The sequence below is a fragment of the Bubalus kerabau genome, chromosome 1 (genome assembly GCF_029407905.1).
Source record: "Bubalus kerabau isolate K-KA32 ecotype Philippines breed swamp buffalo chromosome 1, PCC_UOA_SB_1v2, whole genome shotgun sequence".
Classification (NCBI taxonomy): Eukaryota; Metazoa; Chordata; class Mammalia; order Artiodactyla; family Bovidae; genus Bubalus; species Bubalus kerabau.
In genome coordinates, this window is record NC_073624.1 from 87,645,079 (window position 1) to 87,658,245 (window position 13,167).

The 13,167-nt window shown below is 39.2% G+C and overlaps 1 long non-coding RNA gene across 1 annotated transcript; it reads right to left on the reverse strand.

Annotated features, from left to right (window-relative positions):
• Window positions 1-289: 289 nt before the first annotated feature.
• LOC129652683 (uncharacterized) lies at window positions 290-11,264 on the reverse strand. Its single transcript, XR_008714681.1, has 3 exons — window positions 10,226-11,264; window positions 3,410-3,539; window positions 290-926 (listed from the first exon to the last, which is right to left on the reverse strand). It is a non-coding gene; the product is annotated as an uncharacterized LOC129652683 (long non-coding RNA).
• Window positions 11,265-13,167: the final 1,903 nt, after the last annotated feature.

The window sequence follows — 13,167 nt, forward strand, 5'->3', positions numbered from 1 at the left end:
CAAATTAGATATCTCAATGAAATAGAATAATTACTAGAAACACACACACACAAAATTAAACCAACCCTCCTCAAACTTTTCCAAAAAACAAACAAACCAAAAAACCAAAGAGGAGGGAATATTTTTATACGAACTCATTGTGTGAGATCAGCATTTACATTGATACCAAATCCTGACAAACACTCTACAAGAAAATTTCAGACCAATATCAGACCAGATAAATATTGCTGTTAGAATCCTGAAAAAAGTAATTAGCGGACAGAATTAGCAACACATTAACTGGATTATGCACTGTGGCCAAATGGGATTTATTTCTGGAGTACAAAGATAGTTTAACATGCAAATATTAATCAACATAATGCACCACATTAGCAAAATGAGGGAGAGTAGGGGATCCATAATCATTTCAATCAATGAAAAAAAAGCATTTGACAAAATTTAACAGTTTTTCATGATGTAAATACTCAACAACCAGGAATAAAAGGTTACTACCTCAACATAATAAATGACACATATGAAAAGCCCAGCACTAACATCATACTCAATGGTGAAAAACTGAAAGCTTTCTCTGTAAGATCAGCAGTAAAACAAGAGTTACAACTTTCCTCATTTCCATTCAACATAATACTAAAAGTCCTAGCCCAAGCAATTAGACAAGAAAAAGAAACAAAAGGCATTCAAATTAGAAAAGAAGTAAAATTATCTCTGGTTACAGATGACAGGATCTTATACAGAGAAAACCCTAAAGACTCCACAAAGAAACTATTAAAACTAATAGATGAATTCAGCAAAGTTACAACATTCAAAATTAAACAAAAGTCAGTTGCCTGTCTATGCATTGTTCTTGCCTGGAGAATACCAGTGACCGTGGAGCCTGGTGGGCTGCCGTCTATGGGGTTGCACAGAGTTCGACACAACTGAAGTGACTTGGCAGCAGTAGCAGCAGCATTAACAATGAAAAATCAGAAAAAATTAAGAAAATAATTCTATTTATAATAGCATCAAAATAAAATACTCAGGAACAAACTTAACTAAGGAGATGAAAGACTTGTACACTGAAAACCAGAAATTATTGCTGAATGAAATTAAAGACATCAATAAATTGAAAGACATCCCATGTTAATGGATTCAAAGATATAAAGTTGTTAATATGTCAATACTACCCAGAGGGATCTTTAGATTCAATATAATCCCTGTCAAAATCCCAAAAACTTTTTTTGCAGAATTAGAAAAATCCATCTTAAAATTCATATAGAATTTCAGGGAACCCTAAATATTTACAACATCTCAAAAATTAAGAACAAAGTTAGAGGCTTCATACTTCTTGATTTTACACAAGAAACTATAACTATAAAGGTGTAGAAATCAGTGCTGGCAAAAGGACATATTGTATCTACTTAACTGATATCCTGTGTCCAATTATTCAATATCAGGTTTTGGGTATCTAATTAGCTTTGTGCTGTTTCTGCTAACATTATCACACAAAGTGGTGTATTTACTATGTGTTTTGAAATGTGAAGTCATATTTGGGTTTAATCTGTAAGAATCCTGCAGAGCCTGAGTCAGGAGACAAGTCTCCTTGGGGGATGTTCATTTGCTTTTGCTAGGTGCCCCAGGGTCCTCTCAAACAAGAACCACTTTAATTCCTCAGTCTAGAGTTCCCTAGTCATTCAGGTAATATAAATTCAATTCCCAAGCCCTCACGTGGAAAGGCCTTGATTATATCAGGAAAAAAATTTTTTCAACCTGGAGCTTAGACCATGACAAATAAATGTCCTTGTCATTTCTCTTTGCCGGCAGATGATTTTTTTCTAGTCCATTCTTAATGTATTTCTTGAGGTCTTGATTTTGAAGGAGTCTCTAAGCTCCAGTGCCCCATCTGCAAGGGTCTAAAGCTTCATTTTTTATCCCCTGTTCAACTATTAAAATGAAAGCCTCTTGGTTATTAGAATTGGCAAATGTTCCCTGGAAAGCCAGTGCTTCAGGATGAACTTGCCACACAGGTTTCTAGCTCCTTCTTTGTTTTTGGCTCCTGGAGATTTCTCTCATAGTCTTATGATTTCAGCTCTGTGTTTAAAGAATGTTTGCTGTATTTTATCTAGCATGTTAAGGGATTTTGTACTGGGTGGGTTTTCAGGATATTTAGCCTACAATATTGCCAGAATTAAAGGCCCATAAGTTACTGTTGTAATAAGGAAAAAATGAAGTTTTTTTTCCCCCTTAGAGTAAGAGAATGAAAACATGGCAGAGTCTGATCAGGGTCCACTATTGTAAGATCTCTATCAGACATCTAACCCCCATGCTCACTTCTATTATTTCTTCTCTGTTTCCCAGGTTGTTTTAGTGGTAAACTACTCAAAAATGAGATAGGCCTGGGTCCTTAAGGACACTGCTATGGTGGATGGAGGGTAAAGCAGATGGAAACTTCATCTTGTTATGGGTCTAAATCTGAAAAAGGAAGAACTCTAAAGACTAGAGTGAGGCAGGGTAGATCATGAAAAGAAGGGAAAAATTAGGCTGATGAAGGGCACAGGGAATCACAAGTTCAAAACATATAAATATTCAGGTGTGGGGAGAATTCTTCAGCACCCCTAAATCAGGGCATTCTTACACTGCCCTTTTATCAAGTGTATTTATCCAGATGATCTCAAGATTTAATAAGGAATACATCCTCAGATATGTAAAACCTGTTTTCTGATCTTATCAGGAAAGAAGACAACTCATGGTGAATTGAAATGTGGCACCCAAACCACATGTTCATTCATCGCTCAGCCAGGAATGAAACTCCAGATTGATAGGCTTTGTACCTCTGTCTTCTGATCTCTCCCCTGTCTGCACACCTCTCTTCCGCAGCTACTGAGGACATAAGTTCACACTGTAACAGGAAATGATGAAGAATTTCCCAGAGAAGAGAACATTAAGGAGGGCGTTTATGGCTTGAAGGTTCCTCACAGATTTTGTATCGTTTAGTATAATGTTCTCTAAAAAATAGAAGCAAATGCTGGGCATCTCAAAGACATCAAGTCAGCACAGTTTTTCTAAATTCATAAGATTTACATTACATTGGGGAAAACAAAAGGAAAGAAAATCAAGTGAAAATTTCCTTTTCCGAAGTTTTAGTAAACTATGATCCATAGGCAAAATCTGGGTAGCCACTGGCTTTTATAAATAAAGTTTTATTGGGACACAACCACAGTCATTTGTTTCTGTATTATCTATGGCTGCTTCATACTACAATGGCAGAGTGGCTGTGCCAGAAACCATGAGACTTGGAAAGCTAAAATATGTACTTTAAGGAAACAAATTTGCTGACCCCTATATAAACTCTCTCTTTTAGACTCTCTGTCTACTTATGATCCAATGTGACCAATCAAAGGTAATGAAGAGGTCTCAAAGGACGTTTCCTTACCATTTTGCTGGTGACATCCCAGCCTTTGTTTTCTTCCTTGCCTCCACACTCCTGCTATGCTACTCACTCTCTCTCACTATGGTTTTTGCATTTCTAAAAGAACACATGTAGTACCCTCTTCATTGGATCACTGCAAATTAAAGAAGATAGGATAAAGTTCTTCATGTAGGACATGGCACATTACAAGCATTCAACAAGTGGTGGCTATGGTCAAAATCTACCCATTCAGCACATATTTATTGAGTTTGTTGTCGTTGAGTTGTGCCCTCTCCCCAAATTTATGTGTTGAATTACTAAGCCCAGTCCTTCAGAATATGACCTTATTAGGAGATAGAGTCTTTACAGAGGTAATCAAGTTAAAATGCAGTCATTTAGGATGAAACTTAATTCAACATGACTGATGTCCTTATAAGAATGGGAAATTTGGGTACCATCACTGACAAAAAGAAGATGACTTGAAAGCCCAGGGAGAAGATGGCTGTCTATAAACCAGGGGGAGAGACCTGAACAGCTCCTTCCCTCACAGCACTCAGAAGGTACCAGCCCTGCCAAATCCTTAATCTCAGATTTCTGGCCTCCAGAACTACAAGTTAATAAATTTTAATTGTTTAAGTGCTATGGACTGAATGACCCTTAAATTCCTACATTGAAACCCTAGTGCCCAGTGTGATGACATTTGGAGGAGGGGCTTTTGGGAGGTAATCAGATCATAGGAGTATAGCCCCCATGAGGGGATTAGTGTCTTTATAAAAAGAAACACAGGAGAATTTTCTTCCTCTCTATCTCCTTGGTTTGTGAGGACATAGCATAAAGGTATCCATCTGCAAACCATGAAAGGGGTTCTCAGATCAGATCAGATCAGTCGCTCAGTCATGTCCGACTCTTTGCGACCCCATGAATCGCAGCACGCCAGGCCTCCCTGTCTCTCACCAACTCCCGGAGTTCACTCAGACTCATGTCCATCGAGTCAGTGATGCCATCCAGCCATCTCATCCTCTGTTGTCCCCTTCTCCTCCTGCGCCCAATCCCTCCCAGCATCAGAGCCAGGAATCAAATTAGCAGGCACATTGATCTTGGACTCCCCAGCCTCCATAACTCTGAGAAACAAATTTCTGTCCCGTAAACTACCATCTGTGGTATTTTTTGTTACAGCAGCCTAAAGTAAGACATTAAGTCACCAGTCTGTGATACTTTGTTACAGCAGCTCTACCAAACTAATAAAATTTCAATAAGAAAACAGACAGATAGTTATGATGAAATATCAGGATGTACTACTTTGGATTGGGGCTTCCCTGGTGGCTCAGAGGAAAAAGAATCCATATGCCGATGCAGTAAACACAGGTTTGATCCCTGGGCCAGGAAGATCATCTGGAGAGGGAAATGGCAACCCACTCCTGGATTCTTGCCTGGGAAAATCCCATGGACAGAGGAGCCTGGTGGGCTACACTCCGTGGGGTCATAAAGAGTCAGACATGACTTAGCAACTAAACAACAAGAACAACTACGTTGGATTAATAACTCAACTCCCGAGATGATGTTTGTGTTGTAACTTTAATAATTATAAGGTGCAAACTGTATGAAAATCAGCAAAACTCTTTCCAACTGGAAGAAATAATAAGTGCAAAGGCCCTGTATCAGGAATGAGTTTGCTGGTACTAATCCTATCTCTCCTACATTTTTCTTACCTTGAACATGGATGTGGTACATGTGATGTTTGGAACTATAAGAGTCATCTTGGGTACATGAGACAATAGGCAATAAGGTCAAATGCTAACATAATAAGAGAAAAAAGAGAGAAACTAAGTACTTTGTGGAATCATTAAACAGCTGCATCAATAACACCAACTTCCTACTCAGGATTACTTGTTCTGGGAGGTAAATTAATCCCTTTTTGTTTAAGTAATCATTGATCAGTTTTTCCACTACTTGGAGCCAAAAAGATTCTTAACAGGTATAGCATTGTACAATGTGGCAAAGATTACCCTACTTTGAAGTTTCTTAATCTGGGGAATGACAAAATCTGATTTAAGTTTTTCAAAGAACATTCTGTGAAATTAGAATTGTAGAAAATGTGGTCATAGAATTTGGAAATATATCTTTCAAGGCTTTGTATGCTATGATAATCTCAAATCTTATCCTAAATGTAATAGGAAGCTACTATAGGAAACATCAAAACTTATTTGTATTTTTAGAGGACCTCTTGCAGAGTTAGGATATTAGTCAGGGAAAATATGATGGTGGATGGACAAGAGGGATTTCAGAAAAGATAGAGAAAATTGAGGAATAAGAATATTCTGTCTACTGCTGGAAGGAGAGAAACCTGTTAGACTGCTAACATAGTCATCAGAGTGAATGGAGCTTAATGGCTTTGGGAAACATTTTGGAAGTAGTCTTGAATGGACTTGCTAATTAATGAGATGTAGGATGAATACAGGGAGAAACAGGAGTTGAGAAAAACTCTTACTTTTTTTTTTTTTTTTTTTTTTTTGCCAGAGCAACTGAGTAGATGAAGATATTGTTTAGAGCTGTGGTTCAGGAGCTAAGTTGTGTCCAACCCTGTGACCCCATGGACTGTAGCACACCAGGCTCCCCTGTCCATGGGATTCTCCAGGCAAGAATACTGAAGTGGGTTGCCATTTCCTTCTCCAGGGGATCTTCCTGGACCAGGGATCGAAATTGCATCTCCCGCATTGGCAGGCAGATTCTTTATCACTGAACCAGCAGGGAAGCCCAATTGTTTAGAGAGGTCAGTACAAAATTAAGAGTTCTGTTTTCACCAGGTTTTAAGTTTCAGATCTTAATAAGACTTCTGAGACAGAATATCAAGGAAACATTGGATATATGTTTGTGGTGGTTCAGGGATGACTGTGTGTTCAGGGATGACTTTGAACTTAGATATGTAAGTGTGGATTCATCTGCATGCTTGTGTAAGACTGAACATGATCCCCCAGGAGGAGAAAAGAAGACCACTGCAAACCAAAGTCTGGCACTTGTCAATCATTTAAACAGTGATCATGGAAGGGGGAGGGAGAGATTTTGAACTATCACAAGGAAAACTAGAATCATGTTGACTGTGGAAGGTAGGAGAGGATGTTTCAGATAGGAGCCAGGGGCTCATTCATTCAAATGCTGACAGGTCAAGAAAGATAAGAAAGGGACATTTGTATTTGGCAAGATGATAAACCTTGAAATAGTGTCTGTGTATTTATGTGGACAGAAGCCCCATTCAAGTAGGTTATAGAAATCATTAACCATAAAAAAAGAAGACACAGCAACCATAGACGATTATAATGGGAGAGCTGGGGAAAACACCTGCACTTCTCCAAAAGACTATATTCTTTCCACTTGCCTTTTTTCCTAACTGTTTTTTCCTACTGTTTCCCTTTGTGCTATATGGTCCTCTGGGCCAGGGAAAAGTGAGGAGGAGTGGTCTGGGAGCATGATGGCTCTGGGCAGGAGGAGACACTCTCCTTTCTTTTACTCCTTTTCTAACCCCACACCACCACTAAAAGTTTGATCATGGTCAAAGAATGATCTTCAGCCTGGCATCATCTTCATTTTGTTCTTTCATTTAATTTACTTAGTTTCTCAAAAGCAGCAGAAAATGAATTGTGTTTGTGTTGGTTTATTTTAATGTATAATGAGTGATTCAAATGATTGCACATCACACATTCAAATTTTGTTGAATGTGTAATCATTTAAATGAACACAGGTGCCATGCGCCTGTGAGTGCCTGGAAAAACCACCCTCTGTGCTTCATGTGGAAAAAAGATGATGTACTTGGCTGTATACACCTCATATCTTAATTTCTTTTTAATTTCATTCTTCCTCTACCGCTTTGCTTTTTCCATCCAATAAAGCATGCTGAACCCTGGGTGTTGTAAGGTAGATATTTGGCCCAACAGCAAACCCCAAAGCCACATATGAAGCAGTAAGCTGGTGAATGTGAAGAGTATTTTTAACTTTGGGAATAAAAAATTATAAATCTGTGCTCTTCAAAATGAGCATTTTCAGGAAGGTATGAAACCCTAGAAAAAAGGATGAGAGAAATTAAATTATCCTTCCTGATGGTGCTCCTGTGAGGTTGGAATAATGGCACTGCCACCTCTCTCATGTCACTCCTGACAGTTTATTTTTTTTTTTCCTTTTTTTTGAAATTTTATTTTATTTTTTAGCTTTACAATATTGTATTGGTTTTCCCATATATCAAAATGAATCCACCACAGGTATACATGTGTTCCCCATCCTGAACCCTCCTCCCTCCTCCCTCCCCATACCATCCCTCTGGGTCGTCCCAGTGCACCAGCCCCAAGCATCCAGTATCGTGCATCGAACCTGGACTGGCGACTCGTTTCATATATGATATTATACATGTTTCAATGTCATTCTCCCAAATCATCCCACCCTGTCCCTCTCCCACAGAGTCCAAAAGACTGTTCTATACATCAGTGTCTCTTTTGCTGTCTCGTACACAGGGTTATTGTTAGCATCTTTCTAAATTCCATATATATGCGTTAGTATACTGTATTGGTGTTTTTCTTTCTGGCTTACTTCACTCTGTACAATAGGCTCCAGTTTCATCCACCTCATTAGAACTGATTCAAATGTATTCTTTTTAATGGCCGAGTAGTACTCCATTGTGTATATGTACCACAGCTTGCTTATCCATTCATCTGCTGATGGACATCTAGGTTGCTTCCATGTCCTGGCTATTATAAACAGTGCTGCGATGAACATTGGGGTACCCGTGTCTCTTTCAATTCTGGTTTCCTCGGTGTGTATGCCCAGCAATATATCTGCCTAAAGAAACTAAAAACCTATATATAGAAAACTATAAAACACTGGTGAAAGAAATCAAAGAGGACACTAATAGATGGAGAAATATACCATGTTCATGGATTGGAAGAATCCTGGCAGTTTAGTATCAATCCTCAGGTTAGTGTCAATCCTCTCAGGCAAGCTAATGAAATCAGTTCTGGTATGTTTCACTACAGTGCTGACTGGAATGGCATTATTAATATGATCATGTTATTTAATAATTAATTTACCTTGTATTTTACAGACAGGAACTACATCTAGTGAAATGAGAGCACTTGGGGTTTCTTTGACTAGACCCCTGAACTGTTGATACACCTACGTCACTAAATCCCAGTTGAAGCTTAGATGTACGATGCAATTCATTTTCACTACTTAATCTGTCACAGTCATTACGAGTGAGTCAGAAGTCCTTATGCCCTACCATAGCTAAGTGCCCAAAAATTCCTTCATCACTATCACTGTTACACCTGAACACATGTTAAGAATCAGTGAGAAACCAGGGCTTCCTCAAAATGAGGTGTGTGGACCACTCTAAGTAGGCTCTCCTGGAGAGCTTATTAGAAAGCTCTGATACCTGTTTCAGTCAGGATCTCTGAAGCAAGCCCTGGTATCTGCATTTTTAATAGGCCCTCCTAGGGTATGTATGCTCTTTAATTTTAAGAGAGAAATGACTAAGAACAATTGAACTCAAGTATTTTGTTTTAGCCATATTTCTTTGAGACGCCACCTACTTGTCATTGAGCCGTTTTCTGTGTGTGTGAGAGAGACCGACAGAGAGAAAGAAACACTGGATCCTACTCTGTCACAATTGGGATGGATGGCTAGATTCCCAGCCATCTTTCTCTTCCTTGGCAATGCTGCCCTCATAGATTCTACAAAAGTAAGCAATGCATTTAGTGGTCATGGTGCCACCACTGCCGTCAAAACCGATTCAGCATCAGCTGCACATCTGACCCAAACTGAGTTAATCAAAGCCTCTCAATAATTTAAACTGAGAAAGTAAAACTGCAGTAATCAGTGATAGTTTGGAGCAGAGAGTGGACGTGGAGACCCTCGAGGCTGGGAGTTTGGGGATGATGCGGATGGATGAGTAAATCAAGAGAGCCAGACCACAGGAAGAAGCAGAGGGCAAAGCAGATGTCCTAGAAGAGAGGAAACGAAATACACCATGGAGAGAAAGAGAAGCTAAGCATGGGCGTGAGACAGAGAGATGAGAAGAACTGGAATCTTGTTTCATGAACACCTTCTAGCTTCCAATTCCAGATTCTCATTAGTCTCAGCTGTCCTTTCAGGTCTCAGATTCTATTTGCTTAAACTGTTGTCCATTAGTTTCTGCTGCTTGTAACCAAATGCCCCCTGAATTTAACAGGGATTCTTTGCTTTTCAATGTTCATGATAACCTAAGATAGTTCCTAGTCTACTATCAGGACCTTCCTGGTAAATTAGTAAGAAAACAAAAATATGTGAACTGTCCCTTTTTTCAAACTGTTCTTTTATACTCATAGAATATAATTAAATTCACAAAGCAGGGACTTCCCCAACTGTCCAGAGGCTAGGACTCCACCTTTCCACTGCTGAGGACCTGGGTTTGATCCCTGGTCAAGGGGGAGCTAAGATCCTGCAAATCGCATGGTGCAGCCAAAAAAACCCATAAACAACAACAACAAAACAACTCATAAAGCAGAAATGTCGAATACTTGGGTTGCAAGTCCACTGGCCAGGGTAACTGTGTTATTGTTCCCTGCCGTCCCTGTGGAAAAGTCGAGAGACAAACTGGCAGGAAAAATCCAATTGCCTTCAAGGGTCATCTGTGTGATTCTTAGCCAATAAATATATCCATATCTTGAATGCCCATAGCTGAGCTCAACAAAAACAAACAAAAAGCTGAAATCCTTGCTTAAAAAATAATAAAGGGGAAAAGCCACCAGTGTTTTCAGCAGCCAACACATGGCCTTCCTGCTAATGGAGCGCTGGGAAGCAGGGCCTCTGTCCACTTACTGTGTGCATTAGGCAGACAAGAATGTTCATTTCCCCTGCAGACAGGTTCCAGAAATGGGAAGGAAAGCTCTGAGAATGGGATGGCATTCCACGCTCCCCCATCGTCCCTCTTTCCCTCCCCTCTCTCCCACTCCTCATTCCACTCCCCCTGCAGCTGTTCCAGAAAAGAAATCAGGAGCTGGAGGAGGGCCCCAGGCTGGTCTGTGGAAGAATAGGCTGTGCCAGGTTTTCAGCTGCAATTAATTTTCCAGATAAGCCCTGAACCTCTGAAATACATTTGAAATTGAAATGCTGATACAGTCGTCAACCACCACAGTACACGACCATAAATCTTGAGCACAGATAGTTGCTGGTAATAAGAAAGTACAATATACATTTAATTAGTGTGAGATTTAGGAAATGTGCAATGTAATAAAACAATATTCTAATTAGGGTTGGGAAACTTGTTTGAATACTATTTGTGTGGTACTGTCAAAGGAGTTTTTATGAAATATGCAGAAATCTGCTTTTACTAAGCCAAACAAAAACAAAAATCTCCAAAACCCAGAAGAAACAAGGTCTTTATGCCATTGAATTAGTCCCAGGTTGCGCACCAGGCTAAAAACAAATGCTTGGTGGAAGTGGAATGGTCAACCCAGGGGGCAAAAATTGAATCCATGTGAAAGTTCTGGCTTGATTCTTGGTGAAAATCCAGGCTATCCTTCCATGTTAGTTTATTTCTGTGAATTTATGCTCTAAACTTCCTAACTTCCTGTTCAAAATCTATCATATGTTCCTGGAAAAGCCACTTGTGCCTCTGTGATTATTAAGGGTGCATTTCCTCAGAGTCTCTAAGTTCTGCAAAGGAATTGGAAATCTAAACTGCCTCTGGGAAAGAACAACAGCCTAATGGAATTAAAGCATCTGGGTCAGGAAACTTAGATCCTAATCCCAGCCTTGACCTTAATTTTCTGTGTGACCTTGAGAAAGTCAGTTAACCTTGAGAAGCACAGTTAATACCTCTGTGCTTCAATCTCTTTATCCAAACGCTGAGGGCAGCAGGGTTTCACCTGGGCAATGTTTTATAGATCTCAGGTAATTCCTATATTATAATGACTTTAAATAAAAAGTAATGGGAGAAACAAGATTATCTTAAACAAGGTTACCTCTTCCCCTCTGTCACATATACATACAGGTACTTGTAATAACACCTGGGGAAAAAACACAAGAAGTTGTTGCTTAGCTTATTGAATTGGTTTTTATCTTTTAAAGAGAAGATGTAAAGACTTTTTAAAGTCAGGATACTTAGTACTTAGAAATAGTTTATTTTAATTATAAAACAGAAAATTTCCCCCAGATCTAATAATCCATGTGAAAAGGGTAAAAAATAATTTTAATATCTGCCCAAAGTAAAATCTAGATAATGGGCATTTTTTTGGAGATGCTCTTCTGGAAAAATAGATCTATATATATTTCAAAGTTCTGGATTCAAAAGACCAAGTATAAAGTTTTTGTGTGATTTGGGGCATGTTAATTAACCCTTCTGTGGCTCTGTTTCCTCATTTGCAAAAATATTGCCTTTACCAAGAAAGTGAGGAGGAATAATTTGGCCAGACTTAGGCAAGGATATCAAACCAGTCGATCTTAAGGGAGATCAACCCTGAATATTCACTGGAAGGACTGATGCTGAAGCTCCAATATTTTGTCATCTGATGTAAACAGATGACTCATTGGAAAAGTCCCTAATGCTGGGAAAGATTAAGGGCAGAAAAAGAAGAGGGCTTCAGAGGGTGAGGTGGCCGGACGGCATCACGGATGCAATAAACATGAACTTGGGTTAGCTCCGGAAGATGGTGAGGGACAGGGAGGCCTGGTGTGCTGCAGTCCATGGGGCCGCAGAGACTGAGCAACCGAACAACAATAAAAACCTCATTTTTTTTTTTCTTCACTTGGAGACGTTACTATACAAATGTAAAACAGTATCATAGAATTTCATATCTGGTAAATTTCTTAAAAACCACCTGTCTAAACCCTTCCTTTTACAGATACACTGAGTCTCAGAGAGTCAGTGACATGTCCAAGGACACAGAGGTGGCCAGGTCTTGCCTGGCCCTGTGCAGTGGGCTTCTGCCATACCACTTCTGCCTCCTGGCTTTGAAGGAGTCCATGCCACTCCAAAAAGTAAACAGGGGAAGCTTTCATAGCCAACCGGTACAATTTGTCTCAGTTCTACAGTCCTGAGCACTTGTGAAGATGTTGCCACTCTTTTTAATACTCAAAATACATCAGGTGATATTACTATTTTTTGACAGTCAGATAGAAAGCCCAGAAAGAGGAATTAACAGCTTATAATTTTTATCACACTTCATAACACTATTAGGAAGAGTGATTTTGATACTTTTATATGATTAGCTATGGTTTGTTGTAAATACTGCATTTGCTTAGCTAAAGTCTATCCATTCTTGATTTCTGCAGAGATGCCTCACCCACTTAAGATCTTAATGCAAAGTTCACACACACACAAATGACAAAATATGCTCCTAAGGGATAGCACCTAATTAGTATGGGTTTCTTTTAGGGCATATTTTGCCTATCCCATTAGGATAGGGACCCTATCCTAACCCCAGTGGGATAGGTCCATCCCACTGGGAGGGACCCTTAAGTACGGAATGACCTAATCCTCTGCTTCCATTTGATTTATCCACACTGAGTCAAGTTAATAGTTTGTAAAGATGCTCCCTAGCTTTTGGATTCTTATACCATAAAATGTCTGCACTCACCCCTGTATCCCACCAAGGTTAGGAATGTATGTAACCTTTTCAACTTTCAATTTCCAACTTCTAATTTTTCTAAGTAACAAAAAAATAGCTAACCAACCATCTCCACCATTTCATAAATGAAAGAACAATTTAAACAAAAGAATCACATTCTCAAAATAAATCTTTATATTAAATACTTAGACT